Genomic DNA, 24,608 nt, shown 5'->3' on the forward strand with positions numbered 1-24,608 from the left:
GTATTTACATTGCACATAATTTATTTAAAAATTTGAAATATCCTCTATAGAAAATATTATATGAAATGTTTCCTTACTACATTCATAAATATCCTTGCTTATCAGCAAACAGCTATTAATAGAATTTTTTACACTGTACCTTATCTTTTTTCCCCTGCAAATATTTATTTCCTTATATATAAGATAAAGCTTAAATAATTTTTCTACAACCTTAGGCAACTATATATATATATATATCTTTACATGTTAAAATAATATTTGTTGCTGAAGGGACTTGATGTTTTCTGTGAATTTTGTTTCTTTTTGTTTTTGAATTAATAACGAAAATAAGTACTGACACGACAGAAAATAAGTACTGACACGACAGAAAATAAGTACTGACACGACAAAAAATAAGTACTGACACGACAGAAAATAAGTACTGACACGACAGAAAATAAGTACTGACACGACAGAAAATAAGTACTGACACGACAAAAACAGAAAATAAGTACTGACACGACAAAAATAATAAGTACTGACACGACAGAAAATAAGTACTGACACGACAGAAAATAAGTACTGACACGACAAAAAATAAGTACTGACACGACAGAAAATAAGTACTGACACGACAGAAAATAAGTACTGACACGACAGAAAATAAGTACTGACACGACAAAAATAAGTACTGACACGACAGAAAATAAGTACTGACACGACAGAAAATAAGTACTGACACGACAAAAAATAAGTACTGACACGACAAAAAATAAGTACTGACACGACAGAAAATAAGTACTGACACGACAGAAAATAAGTACTGACACGACAGAAAATAAGAGGCTGTCTCCTGTTCACACATCGTAAGTTATTTCCTTGTGAAACACATCAGTAGATGAAATAATATTAAAGAATGGTATATTAATAACAGCGTAACAATTAACATATTGTCCTCTGATGTTTATTTGGTAAATATGCAAAGATGAAGCACGAAAATCCAAGGTTCGATTCCTTCAGTATAAAGAACGTATTTAGTCTATTATATATCTTTGAAATAAAACAGTAACTGAATTATTTATTTCCCTTACTAAATAAAATGCGTTCCATGTATTAAGCTAAAACATACGTATATTTATAACGCTTGTTTTTATTTTCTGTTAAGCAATAGCCAGTTTGCAACTGTTAAAATTCAAAAAGTATATAAATTTTATCGAGTAACCATACTAAAGTCTGAATCGCGTTTTTTCCCCTTCATTTCTGGTTGCGAAAGATTTTGTGATAAACAACGAGGTATAGTTGACAGTTGGAGGTGTGGCGACAATGGTAGTGTCTCTGTGACGTAAATCCAGCTTATTTCAAGTTTGTCTCCCTGTAGTTCAACAAGGGGAGTTCTGCCACTCATTGTTTTCCTTCACAGCAGATGTTCTCGTTCTGCTGTACATGATCTAAGATACAAAAAAGAGCTCGCGGTCGTTGTAAAATTTTTTTAATATACTCTTATGTAATCTAAAATAAATACGATGAGAACTTCTCAAAGGCGTTCTGTGTTCCGGAGCAAAACTTAATTTCTAAAAAAACCAACCGGCTTTTGTAACGGAGCTTCAGTAATAGACTGTGGCAGAAACACACATAGAGAGATAAGTAGGCAGAAATATATCATACTCACAGAGTGATAGTCAAACTGATTTATGAGACTGTCAAAATGATTCAGATGTTAATGGTATGAATTCTAAAAACTTGCGCATAACATCTCCAGCGCCACGCTCTTATCTTACAGCTCAAACATTTTACATCTTTAAACAGAAAAGCATTAATAAAGTACGAGAAACACGCAGCAAGAGTATTCAATGTATGACCAAAGATCAGTTCAAAGATATGGATTTTCGTCTTTGATCATGTTAGCTTTCAACATAATTATTTGTTTGCTTAAGGGCAAAATCACATTAGGTTATCTAGTGTGTGGTAGATATAGACGGGACTTGAACCCTGAATTATATTCTTGTATTTCCGTAAAGTTACTGCTTTTCCACCAGGCGTTAACTTAATAACAGCATCACTTGGTGTGTGGTAGATATATCGAGACTCGAACACCGAATTTTATCCTTGTATTTCCGTAAAGTTACTGTCCCTCGCTAGTTCAGCGGTATGTCTACGGACTTACAATGCTAAAATCAGGGGTTCAATTCCCCTCGGTGGGCTGAGCAGCTAGCCCTATGTGGCTTTGCAATAAGAAAAAACACCGTAAAGTTACTGCTTTCCCACCAGGCGTTAACTTAATAATAGCATCATTGGTCAAGAACGTCGTACAATGAATCTTTATCTCAAATGATTTGAAGAGGATTGTGTTGTATTTTATTGACAATTAATGCTTTTGAATACGGAAGATTTTTACCAGCTAATTCTAACATATGTTTTTTTAATTTTCGTCTTGCCTCCCCAGTGGCACAGCGGTATGTCTGCGGAGTTACAATGCTAAAATCCGGGTTTGGATACCAGCGGTTGGCAGAGCACAGACAGTCCATTGTGTTGCTTTGTGCTTAATTTCAAACAAACAGATAATATAGTTTTTTGATTATGTGAACTGGTAATAGGTTTCCATAGATGTGATCACGTTTATCTCTCAATTCTTTGACATTAAGGGCATTCTATTGTTTTACAAACCATTTCAAAATGGTATATTATTCCATTTCTTTAATAAGCTTTTATATCTCAATATAGAAAACAAACTCTTAAGGACGGTAATTATTAATGCTTGGATGATATGGAGAAACTTTCTCGTTTGTGTCCGACATTCACTTTTAGAGCACAGTTTACACCTTTAATCTGTAATTAATTCTTTAGTATTGTATATCATGAATATTTTGCCTTAATTTTTAATGAGCACTTTTTCGTAATTGATATTTTATGCATCATTTATGGACAGCGATACGAATAGGATATTTTCCACATACACACCTATGTATTTCGATGGTAATTTTATTTACAGCAATAAAGAACTTTCAAAACTCTTATTATAAAATGACATTCAAAAACCTTCCAATTGTTAAAACGGTAATGTGACATTTATCAGTCTTAAAACTAAAATCCAGTATCTACTTCATTCTGTCAGTCCTTATATAATTCCCAATGTTTTAACAGAATACAAGAAGTTTTGTAGTTGATTTAGATGTTGCTTCATTAGAAATGCAAAACAGAAAACAAAGATAAGTTTAAACAACTGCAGTCTGTGAGACCAAGTTTTCTTATATTATATGATAATGCCTTATTAATATTATTTATAAAACTTAAAACATTATATCTTACGTACGTACTTAAAACTAACCAGCTTTTAACGTAAGAAGAACTGTACAACCCATATCCAGACAGATTAGTTATTTGAAATATTATTATTCTTAATGCAAGAGTAGAGGACAAAGCAAAACATTCAAAAACATGATTATTTATGTCTATGATATTATGACATTTATAGAAAGTTCCCACTATGACCAGAAACGTATTATTCAATTATATGTTTGTTTGTTTTTGAGCCCAAAGCTACACAATTGGCTATCTGTGATGTGCCCTTCGAAAGTACCAAATCTGACATTTCGCATTATACGCCCTCATGATGCCATTGAGCTACTAGGCCCAGTGAATTTCTCTTTTGCTTTGTCGGTGTAATTTATTCAACTAACTTTACCACAGAAAAAACTAATACAAACCCGTCATAGGAGAAAACTGTTATACTCGGTTGTTCTCTTCGTTAAATAGTTGTCTAAAATATTAAATTAAAAGTAATACAGTATAATAGATTTTCAAGCACACACGTAAGATATACACATTTATACACTTCTGAAAACTTGCTACATTTACAGAAGTTGATACTACCTATCATATCACAATATGTTAATCAGAATCCCACAATAGTTTATATCAAAATATGTTTTTACTGAAGTAAAGCTTTGTAAACCTAACACTTAAAGTGTGTAAAACAATAAGCTGAAACATTAAATAGTTTGACAATATTTGTTTTATTGAACTTTTTAAAGGAATGATAAATCTTATAAATACCGGCTGAAACATGACCGTTCTATTAATTTTTAGTTAATGAACGTATACTTTAAAAATAGATGAAAATATTCTTAGATCACTTCTTGGTGAATTCATGAAATCTGAGTGGTAAGCCAAATTGACTTAGTTAAAATATAATGTCAGGGATTACAGTAAAACAAAGTTATTTTGTTGAATTTTTATTGGTTCATCAGTGCCACCTTCAACAAAGTAGTTTGTGTAAAGAAACACTCATTTCATGTATTCCTGGAAATAATGTAAATTTAAACGCCACTTATAACGAAAATGAAAAGAAACACAACGTAGACAAAATGAAAAAGGTTAAGCTGAAAAACAGGATTTAGCTAATGTGCACTTGATCGTTTATAGTTTTTATAAATATATTTGGGAAATCTTTATGAAGTCACAGTTAATTTGCTCCAATACCTAGAGCCCGTAAATATTTCATTGTTGAACAACTAAGAGTACAATATTACACTTGTTTTAGAATTACATTATTCAGCAATAAAATTCTTACATTTTTTCATGTTAATCTGATTGTCTCTTTCTTTCTTTTATTGTTTATCTTTCATACCTGCCTATTCATACCTGCCCTGTGGTCCAGAGGAATATCTGTGGACTTACAACACTAAAATACCGAGTATTGACATTCGTGGTGGGCACAGCACAAATTGCCCAGTGTGTAGTTTTGTAGCTAACCTCAAACAAGCAAACAATGTTTTATATTTATTGGCTACCTGTTATTTCGCGATGGGTCAGCGGTACGTTTACAGACTTACAACGAAAAAATCCGGAATTTTATTCTTTGCGGTGGACAGATTACAGATTGTTCATTGTATAGCTTTCCACAAAGAACTTAATAACATGTCCATGTAAAACCTCTAATATTTAACTGTCTGCTAATATATATGCCTTAGGTCACTTAAAATTTATTTCAGTGTACAATGAATGCTGTTAAGTCGACGATATATGTGTTTGTACGAATTGTAATTATAAAAGTTTTTCTGAATCGTATTTCTATTAATTATTGAAAAATTGTTATTCCGTAAAGTAAAAAAAAAAAAAAAATGATGTAAGAAAACTAATATCTTTAACGACGTTTTTATAATTTGATTGTAATCGTCGTAGAAATTTAATTAAAGAGTATTTTTAAAGATTTATGAAAAACATTGCGAAGTTAACGCCATTAAAAGTATATTATTTTCTAATTTGTAATGTACACTTCTTTGTTTCAAACGAGCATGGCCTAGCGCGTTAAGGCGTGCACTTCGTAATCTGAGGGTCGCGGGTTCGCGTCCGAGTCGCGCCAAAACATGCTCGCCCTCCCAGCCGTGGGGCGTTATAATGTGACGGTCAATCCCACTTTTCGTTGGTAAAAGAGTAGCCCAAGAGTTGGCGGTGGGTGGTGATGACTAGCTGCCTTCCCTCTAGTCTTACACTGCTACATTAGGGACGGCTAGCACAGATAACCCTCGAGTAGCTTTGTGCAAAATTCCAAAACAAACAAATAATGTTTCAAACATTTATTAAAAATCGTAATTAATACAAAAGAAGTCAGTACCTTCAAAATAGTAATACGTTACTGAATTAGCTTGTTATTATAATTATTTTAATGTTACAACACAGTTTTTTCTTATAATAATCGTAAAACAAATAAGAACAGCTGAAAGTGGTACTGTGACATTTAATGCAATATCAATCCATGAAATAGTAACTTAGATTGATCCTTTTAAGAACTATTGTATTCCTACAAGTATAAGCTCTTATCAGTATTTCAATATTCTGTCTTCATTAATAATTCAAGATATGAATGTGTGTGAAACACCAAAATTGTGCGTCATTATCATCAAAACGTAAAAATAAGTTGATTTTCGAGATTATTAATATTACTATAGGAAACTTACAGATGATCTACTTGTGTAAATTTACATCACGTAAACCCACGAGGTTTTATAAAATACTTTATAAATACAAGTCCTCATTATACACAGTATGTTCAAAGCCTTGGATAAAATGTTTGAAATTTTGTAATAAATAAGATCTTTATTACTAAAATGGAATACAAGTACAATTAACTTTGTTAAATTTTGTACCTGCATGCTACATTAAACATATAAATATGTAAATTTGTATAATGATACATGTTCAAATGACATCATGAACCATTTATTAGGACACCAAACGCATTTATCAAATACCCGTAGAAAGCTGTATGATTCAACATTTCACCTATCTCTGGAACCTTATAGCAGTCTATATTAAACATACTGTACATAGTTGGTGCTCCTAACACTCTAATTACATCCGCAAGACGACATGACACACTGTCGATGAGGTTACTGATGTAATCCATTGTGGTTTCGCCCCACCTTGTCATTAGGATGCGCTGTAACTCAACTACAGTACCAGAGTTATGGGTCATTGTTAGCAATTTTCTGAATCAGATCTGCCTAATAGTTGTGAATGGGATTACTGTCTAGAGACTTGGCTGTCCACAGTGAGCTTGTAACATCTTCCTGGTCGGAATTATTCACGCACTGTGGGCAGTAGCATTGTCATCTTGGAAAGCAAGGTTATTGCCAAATTTTGCCTTATCATACACGACAAATATCATCTCAGTGTGATATCTCTTGGAGGCGCTATTGACATATCCTGGGGGATATGAAGAGCAGTTTCTTCACCATGAGGAATAGCTGCCCGAACGTGTACTGTTCCTATGGAAAAGACACTTTTCCCTAATCTGTACTCCAGGGAAACAATGAACGTAAATCCAGTCATCAGCTATAACAAGCTGGCTATAGGGCTTATATGCAAAGTTAACATGTCGCCAATGTCATAACTGTAAGTTGGCATGTTGTCTTGCCCAAGTAACATGGGTTAGAAACATTGACAGTTATAAGAACAACGTACAAAGTAGGACTAATATTTTAAAACTGGTACAGATTCAGAGTGAAGTAAACATAAAGATGGCTGGATGTGTTAATAATGGCAGGAGTAATTGAATCTAAATGATAAAGTAATAAAGAGATTATTTTATATATATATATGTGTGTGTGTGTGTGATAAGTGGGCAGGTAACTGAATAGGGACATAGATAAATAGAAATAGCTTTAAGAATGAAAAGAAATTTATACGTGTATAGATATATGTAGAATTTGTTTGTTTTTTCTTTAATTTCGCGCAAGGCTACATAATAGCTATATGCGCTAGCCGTTTTTTAGCATTGTAAGACTATAGGGAAGGCAACTAATCATTACTACGTACCACCAACTTTCGGGCTACTCTTTTACCAACGAATAGTGGGATTGATCGAACATTATGATGTCCCCACGCCTGAAAGGGGGACGAGATATTATCTTCGATTCATCATGAATGGTTTTATCGGTTGTAACTTTTCTCACTTAGAAAACGTTCATTGACGATATTTAGCACAGTTCTGTCAGTTTGCTTCTGTGCGCTAACACTAAAAGATACAAATGTAAGTAGTCTTATCAAGATTGACATTTTATTAGTACTTCATGCGAAAAAGCACATTTGAAATATTCAGACTACAAGACATTTAAAAATAGAAACGTGGACATTTATGTTGAAAATCTTTCAGACTATTTATTTAGCTCTAAGTACTTCTACAAGAAACATGTTTGCACTTCAGATATTAACCTGTTATATTTTGTTACAATAATTTCTATGGACAATAAAGTTTATCAGCACAGCTGAAGATTACTACTTGTAAATTGTTTTTAGCAACATCATATGTTTAGAAAAGTAACGAATCATTTTATATAGAACAACTTGTGGTAATATTATTGTATTTCCTCGCAGACCCATTTACCTGTCAGTCTATCTAGTTAAGTCTACACATAACTATACACACAGGCGTGCATGCAAAATCCACAGTCAAACACACTTACAGGTGATTCCCACTGTTTCCTAGAGACACCTTATTGCCTGAACCGCCTCGTTAAACTTGTATATATTCAACAGAAGAAAACCTGAAGGGTCGATAAGTGGAAAGATTCTTAGAAGAGTGTGGAGAAACTGATGAAGGTAGGATAGTTCCTTATAGAAAACTCGTAGCTTCAGCTAGGAAAGATGAGGTAGAATAATTCCTTATAGAAAACTCGTAGCTTTAGCTGGGAAAGAAAACATTTAACATATAATGACTGTCGCTTCTCAGCGTATGGAGACCATTTTCACGAACATTTATCTTGGTTAAGTTGAGCTTATTGGTGCTTTAGTACAGAAAGGTAGGCACATTTTTTCAAGTTTTTGTGTACACTAAAAGTTTTATTGTTGAAAAAGGAAAGCAGAAATTCTCAAAAATGTTAGTTAAACTTTTGATAACATTTGTAAGGCACGTTTATTGACAAGGATAAACACGATGGAACTCACCGTAGCTTCTATAAAACTATCTACCACATGTGGTGATACGTATTAGTTTTGACTTTACCAACGAATTTTCAGTTTTTTCTTTCAGAAAGCTTCCAACAAATATTGTACGAATGAAAACCAAGCAATTTACATCAATAACTCTCGAAGAAGTGATTTTTCTTTTCACGTTCAAAACTACCACCATAGTTTTCAAAAATATTTTTGACATTTTTTTAATGTATTTTCTGAGGATAAAATTAGTCATTTCAGGAGAAAAGTAAAAACCAGTCTGTAAGCTACAGTTTTACTGTTCCATTTCATGTCACCCAACGTGTGCTGCAAAGTTCTATATGGTCATGTCTTCCGCTATGTCTATCTTTAATCAGAGGTGTGTGTGTATATATTATTTTACTAACTTTTATATCTTAAAGAAAAACTTATTTTTGTCACGTTTCAAAGCACAAAGTGTCCAAATTTGTCAACTGTTTTGAACTCTTTTATTAAGTATGAATGGATTTCAATACATACAATAAGAGTTATATATCTGTATTTCCTCTTAATGCAAATACGTCAATGTTATATGCCATCGTCCTTAATTTTGAACTATTGACCAGAGGGGAAACAGCCAGTCAACAGAACCTTATTGCTGTTCTTCCACTCTATGTTATTTATTGTCATTTTATAACGCACCATAAATATAGATATACGATTGGATTTAAACCTATATGTGAAGTTATGTAGCTTTAAAATGTGTTATTGTTGTTTAATTTAACAAAAACACAAAGACAGGATTTTAGCCTTGGTGTCTTTTGAAAATATGTTACAATTTTTTGTTTCTGAGGAGTTTAAGAAATTATAATATAAAATTTGGCAGAAAAAAATCAAAATTTTGGAAGTATTCTTTAAAAAGTAATAGCAAACACTAGAAAACCCTATATAACACCCATCCACCTTGTTATCGCTTAGGAATAAAAAAATCAATCTACTATGTATTTTGAAATACTAAGAACAAAAATGTAATTTTTTATGATAATTACTGCTAGCGCAGATATCCCTCGTGCAGCTTTGCGCGAAATTCAAAAAAACAAACAAACAATAATAACAACCAAGAATTCAGGAACGTGAAACTTCTACAATAGATGCTGTTACAATATCTTAGTGAAACTATCAATCGCTATAGATAACATTATATGGAAATAAAAACACAGCTTATATAGATAACATTATATGGAAATAAAAACACAGCTTATATAGATAACATTATATGGAAATAAAAACACAGCTTATAGTTATGAATCACGTGGCAGTGAAATGATGAGGTCAAGCAAACAAATGAATATATTAAATATATATATATTATGATTTCAAGGAACCTATTTGGAGTAAACATATAGTAGAGACGGCTGACATAGGTATTTAAAATACAACACAAGTAACAACATTTTGACTTACTTTGGTCATCATCGGATTATTAATGACTTTCAAAAAGTAACCGTTATTGACAACGTGTCATAAGTACACTTAAGTGTGTATCACATGGATTTCTCAGTTATTTTACTCTTTGCGTTATGACAAATCAATTGATTACAATTGCATTCTCACCCGCAAACATTAAACATTTTATTTTTCAGTGATACTTTAAGTTTGAATACCAATAACATGTAAGCACAGTTACTGATACACATGTTTAAAGAGAAAAAAAAACACTTTTTTACTGGCAGTATAAAATCATTGAGCTGAAAAAGGTCAGTTAGATATTTCTAGCAGCCTAAAATTTAAGCAAAGAAATTTGATTACATTTCTGCATGGCTGCACTGTAGCCCTTTTGGAAATATCGATGTATGATAGAAAGCTGTAAAACAGCTAGTTAAAATAATCGGCTGTTACATTATACGATTTTATTTGTTCGCGCAAAAATTTCAGACCAATTAAAGATTAAATCTTTCCAGCATAAATTGTTCTACATTCAATAATTGATTAAACTCTGTGACGAAAGATGGAGCTGATAAACATTGGTACGATTTATAGGAGAATTACAAAGAAAAGAGTGTGTGTGTATGTTCTTATAGCAAAGCTACATTGGGCTATCTGCTGAGTCCACTGACGGACGAAGGAAAGAGAAGAAAAACTGTTTAACTGACAGGTAAATCGTTTATATATTTTAATTCAAAGGCTATCAAACACGTACATTTTCATGTAGCTGAACTGCAGTTAGCACGACACTTAAGTATCTGAAAATAAGCTAGAAAATATGTGTAATCGTACCTTTCAAAGGAATAATTTATAACTGATAATAAATGAAATAAGTGAATTAATATTCAACACAATAAATGCTGTTAACTTTATTATTTTAGTTTTTAAAAATGTGTTCAGCGTTGCTTTTATTTTCATACTTTTTCTATAAATTTATTTTCAATATAATTTTGTCTCGTAAACGTTATGATATTTATGTGACTTTTCAGCAGTTTTGGTAAAAAGAAAGAAACATGTCGCCAAATAATTACATTGTTTAATTTCAGGGACACAAAGTAGAGTCAAATAAAAATATATTATAACCTTAGGTGTGAAACAGTAACTGTAGTCACATAATTATTGAACACTAAGCCAACTAAAAACCAGCATCCAGAGAAAAGAAAACTTAAAATGAAACAGAATACTTTAGTTTAAGTTTGTTGGGAATCAAACACAAAGCTACACAATGAATTATCTGTGCTCTGCCCACAACGGGTGTTAAAACCCGGTTTCTAACGCCGTGAGTCCGCACACGTATCGCTGTGCTACTATGAGGCCTCATTACAAATCATATGTGGAGATTAAATGAATTACAATATGTCAAAACATAAATTTATAAGACAAACTAGGAAAGGAAGGTACTTTTTATTCACAAATATATTAAAATAAATAATGTGACATATATATATATGCCACTGAAGTTAAAACGCGTTATTAAGACCTAAAAATCGCGCGTGTTTTCAGCGTTACGTTAAAAGCTAAAATCATAGAAAACTGTAAATCAATAATCAGGTTTACGCGTCTACGTCTTTAACATTATCCATCTATTTATCTGTCTGACAAGGTATAAAATAGAATCCCACATAAAGTATGGGATTTTTTGTTGTTTATTTTCACTTTGCGCAAAGCTACACGAAGGCTATCTGCTCTAGCCGGCCGTAATTTAGCAGTGTAAGTTTAAAGGGAAGGCCAACCCACGGCCAACTCGTTGGCTACTCTTTTACCAAAGAATAGTGGGATTGGCCATCACATAATAATGCCCTCACGACTGAAAGGGCGAGCATATTTGGTGTGACAACGATTTGAGCCCTCGACCTTCAGATTACGAGTCGAGTGCCTTAACCACTTGGCCATACCGGGCCGGTTGTATAAGGAGGTATAATAACATTTCAGGTGTACTTTTCTGTTGTATATATACTGATGAGACTTTCACTGAATACCAGAGATCATCAAGAGAGTTGTGTAGCAATAGAAGATTGTAGATGAATCGCTATAGTTATATCAGTCGTATTTATGAATTAAGTTTTAAAGCGCAACGTGATTATGAAAAAAAGACATTTCTGACCGTTAAAGAACGATGAATTCTAAAATACTGGCAGTATCAATAAGACTTAATACTACACACACATAACTGACATATGGTAAGTTTTAAGTGTTTTAGTCTATAGTGGGATAATAATCTAAATTCTACTTAAACCATTCATTGTGTTCAAACATAATTAATTAGTCATGACTATCTACCAATTTTCTAGTGATATTCTTATATTAAACACTTTAACACATTTTACTCATTTATGTTCTTAATTAGAATAAAACCTGCTGAGAATGAGATACTTTCTTAAGATAAAAAATCTACCATTATACAGTGCAATTACATTTTTTTAGCTTTAGATCCATTGAAGAGCAAAACACCCAGCTCCTTAGATATTTTTTTTGTCCTTTGCAATTTATTTTGTGTCGCCTTGTTTCTGTATAAGACTTGGGTCTATTTGTAGAACGTGACCCTCACTAGTTCAGCATAACGTGCTGTGGAGAATAAACTAACTTTCGTGATGAACAGTTAACAGAATTGCTGACTGTACTGAACAGAGACGTTATGTGGTTACATTATTACGCTCCAACACCTCCTTGCCTGCCTGTCCAACAATAAACTGTTCTGACAATTTTATTGTAGCATGCTATGTCATGTTAAAGCTTTAGTTCTTTACCCACAAAAAAAGAAAAAACTTTCTAGAGTTTAGCACCAAACAACCTGAGTATTGATGAAACTCACTGAAGACAACAAAGAGATAAACATACAGAAATACGACAGTTATATAAATTAAAAAAAAAGAAAATAATAAATAGATGACTAGAAAAAGTCAATATAGGCATAATATAACTATGACTTGTTTCGAATTTCGTGCAAGGCTACAGGAGTGCTATTTGTGATAGCCGTGCCTGCTTTAGCAGTGTAAGACTAGAGGGAAAGCAGCTAGTAATCACTACCCACCGCCAACTCTTAGGCTACTCTTTAACTAACAAATAGTGGGATTAACCGACATATTTCCATGGCTGAAAGGACAAGCACGTTTGGTGTGACGGGGATTTGAATCCGCGACCCTAGATCTTAAGTGCCTTAACCACTTAGCCATGCCGGGCCTAAATATAAGCAGACAAAATAAGAAAAAGATGTATTTCATACAGTATGTATGCATACACGCAACTAAAACGTAAAACTTCTAATAAAACATATTGTCACAAAAACGCAACGCATTAAGTTTGTTATAATAAACATGATATTAAAATATTTAATTCTGGATAATTTTACTTTGATGTATTATGTTAAAAATATTTTACATGTTTTATTTTTTGCTCACTTCTCAATCTTTGGAGTTGCCATCATTTAACAATCACTTTTCATTACAATTTTTACTAATTTTATCTCAAACACATGTGTTGTTAAAGAAATGTTCACCTTTATGAATTATTCATTAGAACATCAAGTTAAGGAGATGAAATTCATTTATTTGTTTTCATTATACGTGTTCATTTTATTTTGTGATCAATAATGTATTGCACTTCGTAGCGACAATTCATTAGAAGCGTTCTAATACTTATAAAGAAACAGATAAACAATATATCTATATTAATACAGGTAAATACATATGACTGAATCAAATGTTGACATTATCTAGTGTCAGGAAAAATACATAGGGAGAAAGATAAATAAGTGAAAATTGAAAATAATAAACACTGACATAGGTAGATGAATTGAAAGATGTTTGGATGAAGAGTCAAATGGTTATCTGATAAGATGTGAAAGATAAACTGTTTTATATATAATGAAGACTTACAAATCCAAAATATGAAGTATAGAAATGGTGGTGCAAAGTAATAGGAAGGCGTAAAATATTAAACATTATTATCACATTAAACTGGCAAAGATAAAAAAGTTGGGAATATTTTCTTTCTAGTTTTTATGATACGTCCGATTTCTGACATGAAAACGCGCTGTTTAAGAACTTCTAAAATCAATAAAGTTTAATAAAATCCATTGTAATTTTACAGGAGCTTCTGTTTAAACACTTTCGTCATGAATTTTGGGGATATTTTTACGTTTAAACAGCCTCACGTTTAAAGATCGGAAAAGAAACAACAATATTCACGTATAGGGAAATTTCTGTAAATATTTCGTAGAGATTACGCAACTTGATACAAGTTTTTACGCTAGAGGAAGAAGAGATGTATGCTTTTCATTTTAAATAAAAGCCATGAAACAGTGCTTAACATTATTGAATGTTGAGTTCAATTCATCAATTTTATTATGATACGGAGAATAGGATACCATGTCCCATTGTTATAATAATAATAATGCTTCCCATCTGTTATTGAAAAAAACGGGAAAATCAACGTAATAATTGAATGACGCAAAGAGCAGGTCTATCAAAGCTTAGATAATTTATATTTGTTAAATAGAGCTGTACAACACATACGTTAAATGATTGGCTAGTTTATGTTTGCTAAACAGGCCTTAACGGTACATGCAGTGAATGCAAAGCTTTTTGATAAAACGTATTTTCTTGTATATTTTTGAAATATCTTTCCAGTATACGATTTTGGCTAACTACCACAATGAAGACTTGTGTGATATGTACACTAATATATCTGGTTACATTGTTATACTGTTATATTATTTTTAAAAGATCAATTAACATTTTATTTATTCTGCTCCAAGCAAGAAACTTAACATTACTTCAGTTGCTGTTTATTATCAATTTTAGGAAAGATACCTTACGAATATAAGTTCGTATATAATAATAAGGTAGACTTGGATTACATTTAAATAACAGATTTTAAAAAAATGTACCCTGTAATAGTGTTTTATTGTATAGAATATGAATTATGTATGCTAATAATACCAAATATGGCTAGAGATCTATGGTTTTTTTATTTATACATATTTGATTAAGATACAAAATTACCTTTGGCATGTATTAATATGCCTTCTAGTGTTTAAAAATATAAGAAAAAATGTGTTTTGAGATAGGTACTTGTATTGGTTTTGATAAAGCTGGTTTCGTCTTTAAAGCAATGCGTGATGGCAAGTAGATTTATTAATTAATTAATTAATCCGTAGAGTGTATGCTATTAACAAAGCTGTTGTATTGAGTTTGTACGCAGTACCTTCTTAGTGTTCATAACTAATCATTCAACACGAATACTTAAAGTATTAACTCGGCCAAGTGGCTTTTTACGTGTTCAAATCAAAATTATGTGTCTGCATAACATTTAGTCTTAGAAGTTAGTAATAGGTCAGTTATAGGTCGAACTATTTCTGAAAACGAATATTTTTTGATGATTGGTAAAGAGATTAAATGTTAAATGTATATTATTTTATTTATAGTTTAGTGTTCTTTATAATAATCAAATTTATTGATTTCTATTTGGGTTTTTAATTGAAAATATCGTGTCATGGAGGTCTGGCATGGCCAGCTGGCTAGGGCGCTTAACTTGCAATATTAAGGTCGCAGGTTGGAATCCCCGTTCTACTAAACATGCTCATCCTTTCAGCCATTGGGCGTTATAAAGTTACACTCAATCCTACTATTCATTAGTAAAATATTAGCCCAAGAACTGGCTGTGGGTAGTAATGACTAGCTGTCTTCCTCCTAGTCTTTTATTGCTAAATTAAGAACGACTAGCGCAGATAGCTCTTGCACAGTCGTGCACAAAATTCAAAACAACACAATTATCGTATCACGGTCTAAGATTTTTATGTATTTGTAGACCATATTAAAATACACGATCATTTCTTAATGATAATAGATTTTTTTACATAATTTGTAGAATTCTGATTTAGTTACGTCAATTGAGTAAAATGGTCCTACATGTATCCAGCCAAAAATAAATTTAAAGTTTCACGTAGTTCGGTTTTATCAAGTTATTAATATTCTTGTTTTATTCTGCCTTACTTTTATAGGTGAAATCAAGATCTATTCAAAGGCTTAAGAGAGAAATCAGAAAAGGGAACAATCACTGCTATCGATGTTAACCCTTATAGAGATCAAATATCTTTTAAATTTTTTAAGATCTTCAATTCAAGAATATGGGAACACAAAAAAAGAAGGTAAGTCTTTGGTGTAAGAGAAGAAAGAAGTTTTATGAAAGGATAATTAACGTAACCTCATGCTTTTGAAAGCAACATTTTAAAGTAAAATATGTTTAATTAGAATTAAGAAAACAACGACAACTCAAGTATGGTATGTAATTGTAAGCTAGAATAAAACCAACATGTAAAGCAGGAATATCTGACATTTTAGACTTTACCCTGACTACTAAACGTGACTGAATATGTACTGAAAAGAAGGTCCGAGTTGTGACGCCACTGAACATTCAGTGAGAGGTATAAGGTCCGAAACGTGACGCCACTGAACATTTAGTGAAAGGTATACGGTCCAAGACGTGATGCCACTGAACATTTAGTGAAATGTATGAGGTCCGAGACGTGATGCCACTGAACATTTAGTGAAAGGTATAGGTCGAAAATTCTAGTTCTACTCTTTTGCACATTTCATCGTAAGATACAGATCATTCAATATAGATTATATTTAAGTTAATATTTTGTAAACAGAAATTACTGCCATACTCATTAAATGAGTAACTTTCTGAATAGTTAAAGAACATTACATATATATGTATAGTGAATTATACATATATATTCACTAAATAACGATTTATTTATCTTTAGGTGCGAGGGTTAGACTACTTTTTGTTGTTTTTATATACACTTTACTAGGTTATTGCAATTTGTGTTTGACTTTTTGGTCAGGTTTAGTACTCGAGTTTTTCCATCTTTCGATTGAATAAATTTTGACATAATAGTTTTTTTTTTAAAGTTTAGTATTATTATTTTTTTGCGAGTAATATTTCAAACAAATCACTAAGTTTTTTAAAATAGATATAAAGATATGACAGTTAATGAAGTCAAAGTACCTTTGCAGCAACAACAACTAAGATGTCTAGTTGACAATATTTATGCTGCTAAGTATAATGCTAAGTAAAATGTTTTAAATGCCTTCTTTGTCATAAACATAAATACGTGCCCTGAACTTTCTCTTGTTTATCTGTAACGAGTGGAGAAAAGCTAAATTCTTTCTACTGTACAAATTGTCTAAAAACATTGTAGTGAATTTTTGTTTCTTCTTTTTTCCAGACTATGTCAAAACCAGCGCTTATCCTCATGGAATTGCTAAGCTTACTAACGTCACGTTCTACCCTCACCTCAGCTGTCTCAGCAGGTAAATACCTTTTGCGGTATTTTTTTTTTTTTTTCGTCTGGTATGGAGTCTGAGTTACAGTAATCTGTCGAAATAGTTTTGTGAACTGTGTTTTGATTATCTCCAGATGTGCGAAATGCTACCCGTTGAATCGTTGTAATCGAAACGTTACTGAGAGACAACCTTATACACTACAGTTCAAATAGTTAGTGGAAATACAAAACAAAGTCTTGTAATGACTGTTATGAGCTTGCGAAAGTTCTGCGTTCTTTACAGTATGTTTGTATATATTATTTGATATTAATTTCTGATCAAAGCAGGCTGCTTGTATTGTTCAGAACCAATGATATACCAATAAAGGAACACGGCTAATTAAATATACACTTCAAATTAACTTACTTATAATGATTAGAATTAAATGTTCCACCAACTGGGCACCCTCACTTGTAACAAATGTTTCGACTATGAGCATTTATTTCACAAAATGTCCAACTAAATAATTGTTATTGTTTGTAATTAAGCACAAAGCTATACAAACCCAGTTTTTAGCGTTGTAAATCCGCAGATATACAAAACAAAATTACGCGAATCAAATTTAAAGGATGCAAAGACAAGAACTAATTGAGTATTATATTATCACAAAAACTTTATTTGAACCAAATGGAAAATATCCAACAGATGCAAAAACTAAAAATCCGCGAAGAATAAAACACAACATACATTAATTACAATAATCATTATTTTGGGGGACAACTATCATTGATATATATATATATATATTGTGTGTGTGGGTGAACTTATTAATCTGATTTGATTATATATGAAAATGAGTAAGTAGTTGGAAGTTAATCTATAACCTAACTGGAGCAATTGAATAGTATTACAAATATAATTTATCTGAGGCATATTTCAGAGTAAGTAGTTGGAAGTTATAAACTAACTGGAGCAATTTAATAGTCACTTTTGCTCCACCGTGTATACAGCTCCTTGCAAATATATTTACCCCTGTAAAAATTCCACATTATGTTGCTGTCTGAGCTTGATGGAATTTTTAAATGAGAATTTATATTTAGAATCTACACAATCTACTCCAAACTGAGAAAGCTAAAAACGTTGATATTAGGTAAGTGAGGTTTACAATGAAAATATGAGCATCCTCTATTGCATAAGTATTCTACTCCTCGCTACGGAAGTTCTAAATCTGTTCAGGTTTAAAAGATTAGTTTAAAATGTTACAAAGTTAGTATAATGGTCTCTGTCAGTGTGTAATTAAAAGGGTTTAACTTGACTTTGGATAAAACGCATCTGTTTAACAAATCAACCATGAATTCCAAGGAATTTTCCAAACGAGTTAGAGACAAAGTAGTAGAGAAACACAGGTTAAAAGAAAGTTGCAAGAAATTTTAAAAATCGCTGATTATCCCTTTGAGTGTGGTGAAGTCCATCATTAAGAAGTGAAATGTGTTTCATAACACCTCTACTGACTACTCAGATCAGCCACCCTTCCAAACTAAGCAGCCGGACAAGCAGGAAACTGGTCAGGGATGCTACTGTAAAGCTAACAGTAACTTTGAAAAATGTGCAAAATTCTATGTCTGAGGTGGAAGTCAGTGTTTATATTTCGGCAATATGAAAGAGTAGCAAGAAGGGAGCCATTACTGAGAAAGAATCATCTTAAATCTCGTCTGGAGTTTGTGACAAAGCATGTGAATAAAAGTACATACTTGTATCAGAAGGTTCTGTAGCCCCAAGACACAAGAATGTAGCTTTTTGATTTGGTTTAAATTCAAAGTGTTACGTCTGGTTCAAGCCTAAAACAGCACCATCCCAAATGTCAAGCATAGTGGTGGCAGCATCATATTATGGGATGCTTCTTATTAGCAGGTACTGGAAAACTTGTCAGTATTAAGAGGAAGGTTGATGATGCACAGTACAGACGAATCCTGGAGAAAAACCTGTTTGAGTCAGCCAAGAATCTAAAATTGGACCGAAAATTCACATTTCAGCGAAACAATGACCCAAAGCGTAAAGCCAAAGCCACAATGTAGTGGTTTGAAAAAGAAAGTGGATATCCTGGAGTACTCAGTTAAGTGGATATCCTGGAGTACTCAGTTAAAGTCTTGACTTGAATTCAATAGAAAATGTATGACGAGAGTTGTCAGAACTGGAAAAATTTAGCCAGAAAGAATGGTAAAAAATTACACCATCCTATTATGCAAAGCTGGAAGAGACTTGTCCAAAAAGACTCATAGCAGTAATTACTGTCAAAGGTGCTTCCACCAACTATTGACTTTGGAAGCTGAATACTTACGCAGTCAACAAATTTCAATTTTTACAGCTTCTTTACAGGTTTTGCTGACATTCAACCTCTTTCACACATAACAGTGTTACGTTTGATGACTAGAGTTTTGAATAAAACAAGTTAATTGAAGCAATGTTTACGCCATTTGTATTTCATCAAAATATGATATTATTTGTAAAGGCGAATACTTTTCAAGGCACTATATATATGTGTGTATGTGTGTGAAGCTACAACTACTAATAATTTTTTGTTAAAAATATTGATGAATACAGTTTTGGTGAAATACAAATTTAATTGTAATTCAGAGACTTTTGTGGCATTTTCACTTTGATACAAATTACCTGTGTTCGCTGAATATTTCAACAAATAAAGCCTTTTACTATTAATTGAAGATTTATTGAAGACTACCAATTGCCAAAACAGTAAAACTTATATAAAAGAACATTCAATACAGGTATGAAAAAAATTGACATATAAACTACAATATGTTTGTAATTTTGAGTGAGATTATGTTATCGAATACTTATAACGTTTGTTTGGTCTAATTTTTAATAGTAAACAATTTTTATGTTCTTTTTGTGTTGATTAATATTTATTTGTGATTCTATCAATATTGCTTGGTGTAGTTGCACACAGAAAGATATAGATGTTGCCACAGAGTCTAAATTATAAAACATTATGTTATTTCTTTATAAGAGAATTGAATGTTTTTGTTGTGTTAAATCTCACATTGCTACTTTTGTGCTTGATTTAAATAACATCGTATATATTGTCACTAGCTCAGATTGAAGAATCTACTTGGAAGCATTTAAAACCTCATTACATGAAAAATGATTTCCTTTATAACACATTTTGAAAGTATTTTTCTATCTCATAAAAGGTAATGTTTTTCTTGTTTTGTTTCTTACAAAATAACAGAAAATTTCTCAACTTAATATACTCCGTGAAACATTTTATAATACTTCATGATTCAAATACAGCAGTTCTGGTGAATTAAATGTTTGACCAAAGAGAACTGGAAACCTATTTTGAAATATCCTTTGTAGGTCACTCGTGATTTAGGAACAATGGAGGACATATATTTTTGTAGATCATTCTCATATTTATAATGTTAATACGTTATTTTAGGTAAACTTTTTATTATATTTCAATAATATTTCTATTTTACTTTTACATTCTTCTGTAAGACAATTTTTTTCGTATAACTCAGTGCATTACAAAGAGATACCTGTGGATTAGTTACAGTAGCTATCCTGAAACCCTGACAGCAAAAGGATGCTGCCTCAATGGGGGAATCACAAAGTGATTCCATCAAAAAATTACATAGCTCTTAGTTAATAGACATCAAATGGTGATGAAGTCATAGTTCCATGAAGTGGCGCCACTAGACGCAGCTGTTTTAGAGGAGGGGTATAGTTAAATACCAGAGGACATATTATTTTAGGTGGAAGCTGTTACCAAGATTTTGTTTACTGATGATATTACTATACATAATATTCATAAAAGGCTCAACTTGTCTCAACTTAGGTTTAAAGTCTTTCCATATCTATTCAACCATACTCATATTTTACAAATGTAGATGATGTCTCTATAGATGGACAGCATTACTTTAGCCCTATAGAACTGCATATAGATTTCAACTTATAGTTTGAAATTTATATAACATGTGTAATGTACTGCTGAAAATTTTTATCATGACTAATGTTTCGTTTTATAAATATTAAATTGGTTACACAGTGTATCTTGCTCTGTTTTATAAATATCAGTTTTGTATACATTTAAACTACTGACTAAAATTTTGCTTCTATATTTAATTTTCGTGACATACGTTTAGCATTTGGTGATGTTTTATACGTAAATCACTTATCACTTATTCGTTTATATAATTAATATATTATATATATATATATTCTCCCTTAAAGGGCGTTTATTTAAATTTTTAAATAACATACAATAATTTCATATGTAGCTTTGTAAGTTGATTTGTTTTACTAAAGTTTATGGGATCTACATAAGTAGTTATGTATAATGGTTACCATTGTAGAAAATTATAATCTAACCTTTCTTCGTATATGTTTACAAATTTTTGTTGAGAACTTGTTTCTTTTTGACTCAAACTAATAGCATAGAGGTGCTCTTTCCTTTTATATCTGAAGGACATTGGTATTAAACATAAATGACAGAAATAATCTCTAAACAATGCGGACATTTCAACAATAATTGATATTTAATAAAACTCATCGTAACCTTTTACCAATTTTTTCTTTGTCACTAAATGTAAAATTCAATAAACATAGTTTACTTATTATTTCACTTTATGTAATGACACGAAACAATAAATGTCTATTCTTAATATTCTATTTCTCAAGTTGTGTCCAGATATGTTCGATATGTACAATTGAGTTAGCATAAAATTCTTGTATTTTTCTACTACGTTAGACTCCATGAACTGATTATTCACTTTTTAACAAATGTGTTTAACTATCTAATACAAGTCTCATTACAGACATGCTATTACTAATGTTATTTTAGACTTTTAATTTACCAGAAAAGTAGCTCATAATTTAATGTTTTCAATAAAATTTAAAATCGGTGTAAGGACATTAGAGGACATTTGACATAGTTTAATTCAATGTTATTTATAGTTTACTAAAGAAGAAGGGAACACGGACATGCATAACTAATTTTAAGGCTATGCTTTTTGTATGGATTGCACTAGATGATGTTTTTAATTTAGTTACTGCACTTCGTTTTTCACATTAAAGACTTTTTATCTGTGCTATTTTAACATTGAAATAAATATTATAATCACTATTAAACAAAAGTCATTTTTATAATATATAATTAATTTGTGATCAATACTCTCATGAATGTTCTGAAACTTCTTGTTTTTCTTATCATATAAATCAATAACTATTTTTACGTAAGGAACACTAAATTTTTGAGATTACATTATATTTTCATGAAATGTATTTACATAACAAAAAAAAATGTGATCAATAGTTTTTCACCAATAGCTGATACTACTAGAAGTTAATACAATTTTTCAATCCTTTGTGTGCTTATTACTGACCGTTAAGGTTTTTATACGAAGTTTAAAATATTACGTCGCATTTGCCGCATCACAGGACTTGTGAAGCAAAATCACTCCTCATTCTCTTGTATGGAACTTAAATTATATCCTTATTCGTTATTTCAAAGCACGTGCTTGTGACGTAAGCTAGTCGAGTAAGGTTATTATGTCTTAGCTTTTTCATGTTTACTTGTTTTTCCACAGACTGCAAATGCATTGTGTTCGACAGCACTTACAACAAGGACTATGGTGTTTTTACTTCACCCAATTGGCCTGTTCCTTATGAAGACAACGTCAATTGTCTCCTTTACACTTTCGTCGCGACAGAAAATTACCTTATTAAAGTGGTTTTTGAAGAATTTGATTTAGGTCGATCAAATTTAGGGTTAGTTTAATTATTTTTTATTGTCACTATTGTAAATTTTAACCAATTCTTACTTTTATTTAAATTTTATTTTGCTACATTGTTCGCAGTGTATATATGCAAAACTGTTTTATGGAAGTAGGAGTCTTGTCTAGTATTCCAATCTTTTTTAAATTAAAATTTTGATTATATAATTGAAGTTCTATATCAGTACTTCGTTGTTGTTGTTTTCGTATTTTATTAGATGATCTATCCTAAATTATTTTAAATACACGAAACATAATGCTATTTAACAGGAATAAAGATATTTTCCACTCATGACATTCTGGGAAAGAAAATAGCTTGTGCGCTACAGGACAGCATAAATTCTAATTTTGTATTTAACAATCTTGTCGTTCTTACACTTGGATATTATATCTATATAAAAAGAATCGGAGAAAAACTACAAAACCATTCTAAGTTGAGAGTGAAGGTACATTATAAACATCTCATACAAGAGTATGTGATTAAGAGTTTGAGTTATAGAACTAACATTTTATTTTAAGTATTTAAGTCATATCTCAAGTTTGCTTACGCTTTCTTCATTACAGAAGACAAAGTAACAAATAAAAATGATGTTGAACTTTCTACTGAAGAAAAATATAGCTTGCCTGATTTTAATATATGTTAAAAAAGAATTTTAATTACCTAATCCACTCCTGTTAAAATTTAAAATACATAACATGCAAATTAAATTATAGATGAATAAACAAATGAGAAACAAAACTATCATGTTAGGCTTCTTCTAACCAGTTATGTTTATTAGCTTTGATTGATAGTCAGTTGAAGATTCATTTCATCTAAGGAAGAATACGATATAAAATAGAAAAGGAGGAATTATCGCCTTTAAATAAGTATCCTTTAAGTAAACACTTTAAAATTAGGTTTTAATAGTTTATTTTTAATATTATTTGTAATGTGCTTTACCACATCGTGGTTGAGAAAATTAATGTAATGAAATACATGGGCTTAGATGCTTCAGAATATTTTTAGTTAAAAGTCTTATTTGCTAGCAGTTCAAACCGAGTTTTCCGTGTTTATTGAATATTTTATTTTAAAGGTTGCAAGTGCTTAGACGATAAGAAATTATTTTAAATATCTGATAACAAATAACAACAGCAACAGGAATTATTCTGAGATGGCATTATAATAATTTGATAAGATAAGAATGAATTATGAGTTCAAGTAGCCATGTTTCATTTCCATATTCCAAAGTACTTACAAATTACTGTATTCAAGAAATTGCTAAATTAGTAAGAAAATTATCATTATTCTTATTCAATTAATTTAACTAACTGAGCCACAGTCAGTTTACATGGTTGGGAGCTAAAATACTTAGTATGTTTACTCTGGTAACATTTCTATTGCAGGTGTAAATTTGGAGATTATGTTAAGTTATATCTACACTTGAAAGAGCCTTTAATAAATCAAAACACCAGCTACAATACCTTTCTCTGTGGTAAACTATCGGATATTCAACAGACCCACTACTCTTCTAGAAATACTCTCATTTTCGAGTTCCACTCAGACTGGAGACCAGATAACAATACAGGATTTCGAGGCACGTTCCGTTTCCTTAATAAAAGTAAGTAGTTTTGTGATCGGTTTTTTTTTTTTTTTTATAAAAGTCCAAATGACTAAAATAAACCGGGCACG

General features: G+C 31.4%; 1 pseudogene across 1 annotated transcript in view; it reads left to right on the forward strand.

Annotated features, from left to right (window-relative positions):
* Window positions 1-24,608, forward strand: part of LOC143250543 (suppressor of lurcher protein 1-like) — a 108,513-nt pseudogene that overhangs the window by 43,462 nt on the left and 40,443 nt on the right. Inside the window, exons 2-5 of the transcript XR_013028238.1 lie at window positions 15,878-16,024; window positions 17,111-17,195; window positions 22,754-22,934; window positions 24,323-24,537. The product of XR_013028238.1 is annotated as a suppressor of lurcher protein 1-like (transcript). The remainder of the gene's footprint in view (window positions 1-15,877; window positions 16,025-17,110; window positions 17,196-22,753; window positions 22,935-24,322; window positions 24,538-24,608) is intronic.

The sequence above is a fragment of the Tachypleus tridentatus genome, chromosome 1 (genome assembly GCF_004210375.1).
Source record: "Tachypleus tridentatus isolate NWPU-2018 chromosome 1, ASM421037v1, whole genome shotgun sequence".
Classification (NCBI taxonomy): domain Eukaryota; kingdom Metazoa; phylum Arthropoda; class Merostomata; order Xiphosura; family Limulidae; genus Tachypleus; species Tachypleus tridentatus.